This window comes from Agrilus planipennis, unplaced genomic scaffold (assembly GCF_000699045.2).
Source record: "Agrilus planipennis isolate EAB-ADULT unplaced genomic scaffold, Apla_2.0 scaffold1, whole genome shotgun sequence".
Lineage (NCBI taxonomy): Eukaryota > Metazoa > Arthropoda > Insecta > Coleoptera > Buprestidae > Agrilus > Agrilus planipennis.
The window spans coordinates 1847687-1860564 of record NW_020442466.1 but is presented as its reverse complement, the minus strand read 5'-3'; the positions used below and the strand labels follow the sequence as shown (position 1 = coordinate 1860564).

The following is a 12878-nucleotide window of genomic DNA, read 5'->3' as shown; positions in this document are numbered from 1 at the left end:
AGAGATTTGCGGACAATGAAGAAGTAATCGAAGCTGTAAATGGTTATTTTGAGGAGCTTGACGAATCAGTCTATAGAGATGGCATTAATAGACTGGAACACCGCTATGAGAAATGTATCAGCCTTGGAGGAGATTATGTTGAGAAATAAAAAAAAAAAATTTTTAAAAACCTTGTTTTTCTTGGTCAGGCCGGAAACTTATCAATCCACCCTCGTATTAGGCCACAAATCCGTCGAACTAATGTAACTATATACTGAATATACTATTATTAAACATACATACAATTTAGACATCTTTTAGAAGTGAGTTAGTTTAACATGTAAATTAAATATTATTCTGAATTTTTCTCTCATTAAATTGAGGTAGTGTGTAGTGGGTAAAAATTCAGAAATGAATTTTCAGAATAATATTTCATATTAAACTAACTTACTATTCTATTTGGGGTCTATAGGTCGTCGTCAGTTGGAGTTGCTTCCTAATATTTCGCTAACACGAGTGGCGAGGTTCTCTAAACAAGCTACCCGCTATCTCTAAGTGGTTATTTTGTTAAAACATATAATAAATTGTTTAGATTTTACAATCGAGCCATTTGTAGTATTGGTGTAAGTGTGCACCCTTTTACAGTATGTTCAACCTCCATATTTCCCAAAACCCTACCTCTACAAATTTCTATCACTTCAGCAACAGTTGAGCATTTTCAATATTTCGTATTTTTAATATTACTTGAATGTGTTTTACCACAGTTTTAGCAAATAGTTAAGATGTTTTATTGCAAAAATTAAGATAAATTTCAAAAATAAGCTAAGTAGAATACTCCCATACTTATTCAAGCTTGGCACTCTTCTGGATGAATCAGTTATTGGTTCCTGGTTATAAAAGAGGCAACTTTTTAAAATGTGAATTCCGCTACTAATAATTTCTAATTCATGCATGTTCAGTCCAATATGTACTAGTTGGTGGTAAAGAATAATTACACGTGTATATAAGATCTTCTAAATTGAGAGAAAATCATGCGGCAAGTGCATTACATCAGTCACTTAGTAATGGTTTTTCAAGAGAATCGGGTAAACATGCAAAACTATATATAGTTGTTTAGGTCTCCTGCACATTTTTTAAGAAGATCGGGTAAGAACGTGGTTGCAAAGGGCTAAATACTCCGAAACAATTTAGAGGTTTTCTATTAGAAAAGTGAACAGTATAAAGCTACTTAGTTTTTGATTCCTGTCAAATTTGTTATTACTACTTTTAGTGATTTTGCTGATGGTAGTTTTCAATGTGGCAACGGGACAGTTGTTTTAACTGTTCCTTCCAATCGCAATCTGTTACTCGAATGCACGCTATCAATCCCTGTAAATTACCATTGGTTTAATTGCACATAAATGTCATAATGCACCTAAATGCTAACAGGTCTTTGGGGCGCGCCATGCCTGTGACAGCCGTTATATGTCATCCAATAAAGCCATATTCAAAAGCGGGTCGTAAACTGTACTGATTAATTTTATATAAAATTTAGCTCAAGGATACGATCAAGTTTCAAACAAAGAAAACGTAAAAGATGAATTATTACAGTTAGATTAAAAAAAATGTAACATAATGGACATCCAATTTTCATTCATTCATAAAACGCAACATTTTAAGTCACTTGATGAATGACAATTTTTTAGTATCCATTTAATTCGCCTGGAATTTCTTTAAACTTAATTACGTTCCATTAAGAAGTCCATCATTATAAAGTATAGGTAGGTAGTCTGGATTTAAACGATCAACGGACAGTTAGAAAAGCATCGAGAGAGGCGCCATAATTTTTGCAATTCCATTTCGTGCGTCTTATTGAAGAAGTGCGTTCGTTAGAACGTTGTAACGCTGGCAGTGACTAATAACAGTACCGCAGATAACATACGGCCAGGCAGCGCAGGATTGCGCTATTATAATAATCCATGTAGCTCATCCTGCGATGACACGAACTCTTCTTATGTATAAGCTATGATGAATGGCGGGGAATGTCGTCAACTGAACGCACATGGTTCAAGATCTGATTAATAACAATACCACAGAGTGCAAACTATTTCCTCATACTCGCTCAAAGGTGCACATTAAATTTTACTCGGGGTTCAATATTAAATATTCCTATACATTGTGCCGACCTTTGGCATGAAAACATCTGACTTCATGATTGTAACGAAATTTATTAAATCGCCATTTCGATATTATTGGATCTCATCAGCGCGCGACAGGCAGTCCAGATAAGTTGCTGGTCAAACAGCTGATGCTCCTAGAGAGCGAGTTCATGTAATATTCAAGTACAGGCAGAGTATCGCCATCTAGTTGGTATTTGCTGTTATTTGCATGTTTTATAAACTGACTCCTTAGGAACGTCATCGGTTAGTAATCAGTAATTTATCGCTACTGATGCCTATGGAGCGCTGATGAGATCTAACAAGACCGAAATAGCGATCCAAGTCTGGTGGTTTTAATAAATTGTTGACCAAGAACCAGTAAACGTTCTTATTAATATGTTTTGCGTGTCTATCTTTAGTAAGAGCTTATCTATAACACACTAATGGGTACTTAAGTAACAGCAAATACAAACTAGATGGCGATATACCGTATTATTTTTACAACTGCTGTTTGAGTCATTTAATACACTCATTTAGTTCTTTCGTTATTAGGTACGTGTGATCGAGATTCAAGATTAAGGCTTTCCCAATTAAAAATAGAAACATTGTTCTCACGGCACTTACGATCGAAGTGTTTTTCTTTTTCCTTAGATACGCTTATCGGCACAATAGTTTACAAAGGATAACGATAAAAACGAATTGCTACAAGTGCTGACGTGAAAGAAGATTCTGTTCGTTATGTTTCGAAACGCAATGCGTAAACTGCAGAAACTCTTATCTTGGTTTAGATAAAAGCAATATTAGAACGGACAGAAATGATGAAATGTCCATCAAACGATGTAGGTTCCATTTAAGGAATGAAAGAAAAATAAACATTAATTAACAACGACTGTTAATACCTAGGTTTGATATGTTATAATGATAAAATAATTTACTTAGTAAGGAAAATAGTAGTGTACCACCTATTTTGAAATGAGGTGCAACAGTTTGTTCTTTAATTAATTTTAACATTTTGTGTGACTTTTAACACCAAAGTAAAAAGAAAATTATGGTAGGTAGGAAAATTATTGAAACTGGTGCTTTTCCTGGTTAATTTTGAATCTTCGTCATATGAAGGTGGAAAGTTTAATGCTTTTCAGTAAATCAATTAATAATGAGTGTAAATTAAAGTTAAAAATGGAAGCGCTTCATCTTGCTATAAGGTTGAATAGAAGTTGCAATTAAAATGAATCTAGTTGTCATATACATATAAATATTTATCAATAAAAATTTGTAACCTTTGTTTTAATAAGATGATGTAGGAATTTCCAGTTGTAAATTTTATTTCTAAATGTGCGATTCACTCAGGCTTTTCCAGGTCTATAGCTAAATTATTTTCCATCTCCTTATTACAGCGCTATTACTTTTATGAAACTTTCTGTACCTGCTAGAAAAATATTGTCGTAGTAATGTAAATCTATTTTTACGCGTCTTTCTCATTTTTTTTGCTTTGTTTAAAACTAGAATAACAAATATTTGCATTTCTTCCTACACACCTGCTATTTTAACTTTCTGCAGGGGCTTTTCAAGGTGTCTTTATAAAGAAAAAAACATGTTGATCTCTAAAAACTATATCTTAAAGGATACAATAAACTTTCATTTAGTGCCAAGGAGATATTTTTATATTGGTGATCGGACATAAAACTGCTTCGGTACCAGTAACTTAAATAAATACTTAAAGTAATAAGTAAGACAGTGTAATGTTCGTTGGTTTAACAAAATTAACTTTAAGACTGATAACGACAAAACTATTTATTTACACTAATTATTAATATATCACTATTCACTGCGCTATTTATTTCACTGCTATCACTGTCAATTTATTTCTGGATTCACTTCTGCAACGGTCAATTTATTTCGACTCCTTTTCTCGGAGATCGTCTCTTCCTTTAAATACTCTTTTCTTTACTTTCGGGGACCTTCTCGAAACATCCGGATAGTTTCTGTTTTCTTTGAACTGTTTAACTGCTTCCCCAGAACACAGATACGACACACACATTTACAAATGCGGCGCACATGAAGAAAGGCGCCCGCAGCTAGGCGGCGAATCGATAAGCCGTTCACACACACGTGTGCCCGATCGCACACAAACACACTCGTGCTCACTACAATAGCATAGAATTTGATGACAATTTTGTATTTTAATCGTCTACAGTCCTGACTCATATCCATGTACTTTCGGATTCTCGTGATCCCTGATGGATCTGAGCTTGTCTCCCTGCTGTTTAGTGTAGATATAATGCAAGTACTCCCCTAAAATATCGAATTATCTATTGATATTTAGTGGTTTATCAGACAAGGGCCTTCCTAATCACTTGTCGAGCTGAATCAACGACACGGCGTTTGTACGTGAAACCAATTGAATATATAAGAACAGATTAAATGCTTACAATTAGTCAGTAATTTGGTTTCATCAGCACTCCATAAGCACCCTTGATAAATCATAGCCCAAACCGAAGATGCTCAGTGACGACATACTGCCGTAGCCGTAGTTTTACTTATATGGAGCATCTTCGTAATAAAATTGGTCACATATTTCTGTCAATTCTCACAATTATGGAACTATCTAATGCATAGAACAAACAGGCACTTACCTGTTATAAAAGCGTTACAATTACTTGTCGTTGTTTATCAGTTCTCATCTAACCCACATTAAATTCTCATCCCACAGTTCTTCCGTTTGTGTACATAGCAATTTGCATAATTATTTTTAAGTAGGTTCAAGGTCAGTTTTGATATGTTTAGAGTCTTATTTGCATGTTTATTCGATCTCGGATTATTATTATTATTGTTATTATTATTAAAAGGGAATCCTACGTAGTCCTGCCTACACACGCACTCTATAGATTTATGCATAGACAAACGAACAAATAGTTGCAAAATAATCGAGCAAGTGTTAATTGCTTCACTGAACAAATAACAAACTGTTTCTTATATGTATGTATGTATGTATGTATGTAGTAACGCTCAAGGTATTTGAAAACAATGAAGCTTATTGAAAAGGCCGACTTAATAAGGTGCATGAGAAAGCTCTCGCATTCATAATTGTTGTTATTTATTCAACTAATTGCCGTCAGTAACCACGAGTTTCAGAAATTAATATTATGACATGATACTCGTCAATTTACTTTGTTTAATTGGTCATGTTTTTCTTCTTGGAACGGAAAGTGTTAATCGTCATGCGTTAATGAATACATGTAGTCATGAAAGTAAGAGTAAATACTCATACTAAAGGTCAAAACTATGTATAAATGCATTATCTTCCTAATTTACAATAGGTATCCGTATTTTTAGAAAGGTAAATGGTTTTGTTTCCTATTGTACCTATTAACCATTCTGATTGATTAAAAATTAAAGCGTTCTAACTGAATTTAAGGTAGAATCCGTTATTGATCAGCAATTAGTTATAAATTATTGTTAATTGCTAATAACAGGTAAGTTATTGTGTGTTATTCTTTTAATTTTAATTCTGATCTGAATTAATTGTGCTGCTATCAGTTAATCAGTTAATTATAATTGAAGTTACCGACAAATTGTCAAGTTTAAGAGTATAATTTTAANAGGTCAGTTCGTGCCCTGTCCACACCGATCTATTCCAATTACCGCGGCTGGTAAATGGGCCTCCCAAGTAAGATACGGTGCAATTACACAACAACGGTCACAATGGCAATGATGATGTGCCCAACATCTTCTGCATTCTCACGTAGACGTTGTGATAAAAGTTAGGAAATCGAAAAGTAAATGACGAACTAATGCAAAAATTAGTTGATAGGGCATTCAATTTAGTCATTATGCACTTCATTTAATTAAGTAATGCGGGGCTTCATAATTAGCATAATTAATTTAAAATCATTAAAACAATAATTCAAGGTTAACGAACATATATATGTAATTAAGAAGAAATGCGAATGTTTTTAGACGTTGATTAAATATATACGGTGCCTATTTTGAATACGAAATTAGTGGAGAATGTACGGCATATTATTGGGTATGTAAATTGGTGAATAACTCAAAAATACACATTAGACTTTATGTAAATTAATGTTGCTTCCTAAGGAAAGCAATTAACTAATGTTTCACATTTCAGAACCGTGCCGGTAATTAAAGGCTTAAGAGTCGGTGTTCTAAAACGATCTAGAAAATTTATAGACGATCTCGTCACCACGGGGTGCTACGCTGCCTAGTGTGCCAAACACCACGACAGAGAGGCTTGTATATGCAGGTGTTTTGTAAATCGATCGGGCCGATATCGGGTAATCTGAGAATGAAGAACCATTTAAGAATCGCCGATTAAAAGCGCCGTTTTAAGACGCGATTAAAGTTGAACGGGAAGGTTGTGACTTTGAATTTTCATAAAATTTTTTAATAGTGCCCCGTAAGAAAATTAATAGAGCAATAAATTTGCCCGGCCGCTTTCTAACGTTCGTTAAGTTACAATTCGACACTTATGAAGAAACAAATGACTGCCATTAAAAATGAAACTAACTGGACGGTTCGTCTGATGGACAATTAGAAGTATTAGTTATAATATATTAAACTGCAATAAACGGTTAATGAGTAGAAACGTTGTGGGATATGGCAAATATTAATTGGAATAAAATATTAAAAATTCTTGAATTCCCTTCAACCCTTGCGGCAATAATCCAGTGAAAGGCATCTATAGAAACATTTCCCATATATTACTATTTCATGTACACATTAATGTTAATACTGACATAATAAATTCTTTTGAATTTAGTACCTATCTATGACAAATTTATGAGATCCTACAAACGGCGCGGCAAACGCCATCTGTACTACATGTAATGGAATTCGCTGTATCAAGGCAGCAGCTAGAGTTGGTCTGTATTCTGTGGAAAGCATCTGAAATACGATCGAAATCTTGATCTGCGTCTGGTAGTTCGGACATAATACTGACAATCATAAACTTCTTTGAATATTCTTTCTCTTTGAAGAAAATAGGACAAGAAGGTCATGGTAAGTGTTCTGCCATAATACGGATCGCACTTTTTTTTATTATTTTTTTAATCTAATTAGCACGTCATAGATAGAACGCCGCTGCCATAGAACTCTGAGTAGCAGGATACTTACGCTATCTGTAGATATTTGCTATTTAATTGTGGAATCTAAAAATACTAATAATAACTAAGACCCTTTCGTAAGAAGGATATCGTCTTGTCAAGTTGAACCCATAGCATTATAGTCCATTTTTAATTAGTTGTTTGCAGGAATTCTTCTGAGCTTCGGATAGATATCCAATTTTTAAAAGCACTTTTTCATGTTCGGAATGCTTCTTTTATTTATAATTGAACCCAAAATCAGTTAACCCATAGCTAATTTTGTTTCGTCAGTTGCCGCTTCCATATTAAACAAATTAATTTATTATTTCCCCTTAATTTTTGCTATTAAACTGTTTAAATTAGAAGCCTTTCAGTTAAAATACGCTTTCACCACTACCTAATGATTTTTTAATGAAAAAGACTATAAATAAAAGCCTGGCCAGAGCAGACACCGTTTTGTTGACATGATTTAAGTTACTTTATGTCATTGTAGATTGTAACCCTTCACAAATGCATTTGATATGGATTTCAAATCTGATACAGTTTATTAATTTTAATGTTGATCACGCGTCCACCGTGTAATTTAATTAAGACTGTTTCGGAGACGACAATTTACTAAAATGTTTCGGACTATGAATTTTCTTTTTGAAATTTGTCATCATCCGCAGGAATGATTTATTCTGTTTGTAATTAAGAGGCAGTTCAGTTTGGAAAACTAATGACGCTAATTAAGGTTCATTTTTTATTTTTTATTTTTTGCTCCTCATCTTCCTTTCGGGTGTAAATTTCGTGGCGAGACTCTAAGGATTGGTAACACCTCTCTTCGTTGGAAACAAATTTACGACGTTACTGCCCGTCCGTCCTCGTTGTCCAACGTTTTTACGAGATATAACTATAATTAATCGTTTATGTAAATCGAATCTTTATTCTCAATTATCGGGCATTTTTACGACATTTCGACGGGGTCGACTCTAAAATATGACCCGCATCTAGACATGAAGTTTAGCATGTGGAAATGTTCACCCTATCGATGCGATGTTTTACGATAGATTCGTAAATTGAAAGAGTTCTTTTGCCACCAATTCCCCTGAAGGTCATTACGTATCAGCCGTTTTAAAAACAAAATCGCATGCACACTTGGTACTCAAGGGAAAACCCTCATTATTTGGCTACGAGTACATCTCTAATGTTTGCAAAATCACCAGAGTTGTTTGATGGCGTTTCTACTTAAAAAGTACTATTTGTAGCGAGAGCTAAACCACAGGGGATTCATAGGGTACTTATTAGAAGAATTTCGGCGATTTATTTCTGTATTGTGGAATTAAATGGAATTACAAAGTATTTATTTCTGTCTGATGGGGAATTACCTATTGCAATAGCTAATACTAGTCGAAATGGTCCCTGCTATTTTGTATGTACTCGGCCACTGCTTGACTTGTACACTAGATAAAAATTTTCAGTCTCTCAGAGTCTTTCAGCGTCTCTGAGAGCGTCTCTCACAGTCTTACACAGTTTCTCAGTTATTGCCTAGGTGTTTTTATGGATCTCTCACAGTCTCTGTATGAGAGACTCGAACGATAAAATTGTTAATTCAGAGATTCGAGTCTCTCAGAGAGAGACTGAATGAATAAAACTGAAAAATTGAGAGACTCGAGTCTCTCGTTGAAAGACTGGGATCTCTGAAATATGTTAAACCATGTCTATCGAGACATTGAGATTCGAGTCTCTAGTTCAGAGATTCGAGTCTCTCGTTTAGAGACTGGATACGAAAAGAGAATCTCTCTATGAGCGACTCGAGTCTCTCGTTCAGAGACGCTAAACAGATTTTTTGACAGTCTCTCAGCGACACCAGGGAGACTCGATGAGAGACGGAGATTCGATTCTCGCTTTCAGAGACTCTGAGAGACTGGACGTTATTCTGAATCTTATTCTTAATAGAATTTTATATTCCTGATTGTCTAGCATGAGCGTCTCTTTTGTTCATTTAATTAACAATACCTAATAACGCGTTACCACCAGGGTTAAAGACGGTAAATAAATACTATATGTAGACTAGAGTTAGGTATCAAAACAGGCTTGGTTATTAATGCAACATCAGCGATTCATTTAATCGGTCAGGTTGGGAGGTCAGTTCGTGCCCTGTCCACACCGATCTATTCCAATTACCGCGGCTGGTAAATGGGCCTCCCAAGTAAGATACGGTGCAATTACACAACAACGGTCACAATGGCAATGATGATGTGCCCAACATCTTCTGCATTCTCACGTAGACGTTGTGATAAAAGTTAGGAAATCGAAAAGTAAATGACGAACTAATGCAAAAATTAGTTGATAGGGCATTCAATTTAGTCATTATGCACTTCATTTAATTAAGTAATGCGGGGCTTCATAATTAGCATAATTAATTTAAAATCATTAAAACAATAATTCAAGGTTAACGAACAAAATATTGAATGAGTTATTCTCGAGATAAAAATGTTCAGTCTCTCAGAGTCTCTGAAATTTTCTAAGTTCAACATATTTCAGAGAGACTCGAGTCTCTCAATTTGTCAGTTTTATTCATTTAGTCTCTGTGTGAGAGATTCAAATCTCTGTATTAACAATTTTATCGTTCGAGTCTCTCATACAGAGACTGTGAGAGATCTATAAAAACACCTAGGCAATAACTGAGAGACTGTGAAAGACTGTGAGAGACGCTCTCAGAGACGCTGAAAGACTCTTAATTTGATTATCTTAATTTTGACTACTTAAATCATTGTTATTTGAATAATTCTAAACATGTTGGTTCTCAAGATAGGTAAAACCTTTTAACAATCTTTAAGGATTTTACACTGGATTTTAAATATTTCTGTGACTATTGGAGTGAGTAAAAACGATCACTCGTACCACCCTACTACCAATTAACTTCTGATTCGCTTCTAGTGATTTATTGATAGATTGATCCAAAATCAATAATGAATAATGAATAATTGAATGAATAATTCTAAACATTTTGACTGTAAGGGTAGATAGAACTCATTAACAATCCTTAACGATTAACCATTGGATTTTAAATGCTTCAGTGACTAATGGCATTTATTTCAAAACCAGTTAGTTTAATTTAATCGTTAAACTTTTGACTTCCTTCTGACAAAACTTATGTCAAGAACAAGAAACCACTTAGATGCAACTTCAAACAATATGGACCTGCACTCGTTTTGAATTTCTTGATACAAGAGCAACATTTACCATGACTTTTGACACACACTGTACAGTTCGAGGTGGAAAAACGCCGAACAAGTCATCTGAATGCGAGATCTGCTCTTCATTGTTGTGTTTTTTCTCAATGAGTTACAGGATCATTTTGAATAGTGTCTGGCCCTAAACGGAATTTTACAAGATCCGTCGCTTTTGTTGCTACATGTTTTCGTCCTCATCTCGCGGTAATGTTATTAAGCCGCAATTTCCACCAGAAAGTTATTACAATGGCCTGCGCGTATGTGTGCTTTCCGAACAACAACGACACTCGGTGTTCCCAGGGAAGACAATGGCCGCGACGAACTCGATGACCACACTTAAGCGTTGTGTAGGTACTCGGTTAATGGTTTTCGGAATTAATTTGGACGAAAAGCAGAGCCTGGGATATCGGAAACATACACTGTCGAATGGTAAACAGGACATGTTTTTCTGATGATGAGTCCTTATAATAGGTAGAGAATTAAAACAAAATCCTGTTATTTAACGTGAACGAGAGTCAGACCGTCGATACCATAAGAATACAATGTTGTAATGAAACTTCAAATATAATTTCTATCTGTAGACAATCATGATCATAAGGTCGTCAGTCCTAAGACTGGTTAGATACGCACCTCCACTCTTTTCTATCTTGAGCTAATCTTCGCATTTCCCTAAAACTAGAACAACCCACATCCTTAAACTGTTTGCGAACAGTAATCTAATCTAGATCTACCTCTACCTTTCCTAACTCCCGTTTCTGCCTCTAATATGTCTCTGACTAGACCTTCATGCCTGAGAAGGTGTCCTACTAACCTATCCCGCCTATTTCTTATTGACTCCTCTGTTCTCCTATTCTTTCTAATACCTCTTTATTGGACAATACGTAAGTTAAATTCTATAAGGGAAATAAATTAAGTTAACTAACTCATTCCAAATAATAAGTCAGTAGAATTTAATTTTTCTGCAAAAATCACCAATCAATTGTACCTATTTCACTATTTATACTTTAAAATTACTGTTCTTAACTGTTCTGAATGCAATCCCCATCATCCCAAAAATGGAGTAGATTACTTACATTTTGTTAAGAAGAGAATAATCCTATACCTAATAGGTATAATAAGACGTTAATAAGAAAAAAGAGTTTATGATGTTAACGATTAGAATATTAAGTTAAAGTATTTACCTATTAAGAACCACTTGAGGAGTTGAAACTGATTACTACCGACAAACAGTTGAAATTCCTTATCCAATATCTATGTACTTATTGCCATACACATCGGCATATTGCAAGTGGATAATAGTACATAGAATATAATACATATTATGATGAAGGCATTAAATATTATCTTTTACTTTTCTGAATTAGTTTGTTGTGTTTCTGTAGTCGGTGTTTCCAGTTTACTGTTTGGACGTTGTTTATACATTATTAGCACGATTTTTTATAGTTTCAGATAAAAATTCCTTGGGTGTACATAATTCAAGCGTTCGATCGGTGACAGGCAAACAGCGGCATACGTGTGTAAAAAGCCGGTGTATTACTCAGCCTTGTCCATATAAGACACCTCAAAACTGGGACAACTATTGCAAGTAAGTACTTAACGTGTTTATCCTGTATTATGTAAATCGCTCGGGCAACCAGTCCGTCCAGGGACTGATGCGTATATTCTATAATTAGAAAAATGCCCCTTCTCTGCTATAAGTATAGGTAGGTAACTATAATAGAGTTGCCGTATTAAAACGGCTACGTGACACTCATCGGTAACGAGCCAACCTAATTGGCGCATGCACATCAGGATTACCGAGCTTATTGTCAACTCATTACGTCGCTTCTCTTCTTTTTAACTGCCGGCTCCTTATCGCTGGGCGCTGATCGAGTTTCATCCCGTATTGTCGGTGGAAGATACATAATGCACTTTTCTTTTATTTTTATTAAAATTGTTAATCGTATTTTTGAGATTTTCTTGGCTATTCTAAGCAAAATTGCACCCCTACCCCCAAAAGACATTAGACATTAGACATTAGACATTCTTATTCACCATACAGTCCATTTAATGCTTAACTTATATTATAACTCTAATGGGTGTACCTATTCATTGCTTTGTAATAAGTTTATATCTGCTGTTAAATAAGTTGCTCTTAGAGTATGTGGAACAAGTATGTGACGCCTTGAGTAGACAAAAGGCTACTTATCAGGGGCCTCACCCTCGCGGAACTATCTCGAAATCGTGTAGACCATCTACAATAACAGTCCAATTATTCTCCAACACCTCAGTCAATGTCTGATCTAGATACCATTATCTTAAATCTCAAAAAACAACGGATCTAATTAAGGACCAATTCCCATTTTCCAGCTTGAGGTTAAACATAAATTCCACAGGAATACCAAAAAGGAATAATAACTATTCTAATTCGAGTAAGACCCCGTTATTTGAAAGAAATCGACAAG

At 34.8% G+C, this 12878-nt stretch overlaps 1 long non-coding RNA gene across 1 annotated transcript in view; it reads left to right on the top strand.

The window, feature by feature from the left end:
- LOC108733230 overlaps nucleotides 1–11999 on the top strand; it is an 84287-nt gene extending 72288 nt beyond the window's left edge. The window contains exon 3 of the long non-coding RNA XR_001937205.1: nucleotides 11878–11999. This is a non-coding gene — a long non-coding RNA (uncharacterized LOC108733230). The remainder of the gene's footprint in view (nucleotides 1–11877) is intronic.
- Nucleotides 12000–12878: the final 879 nt, after the last annotated feature.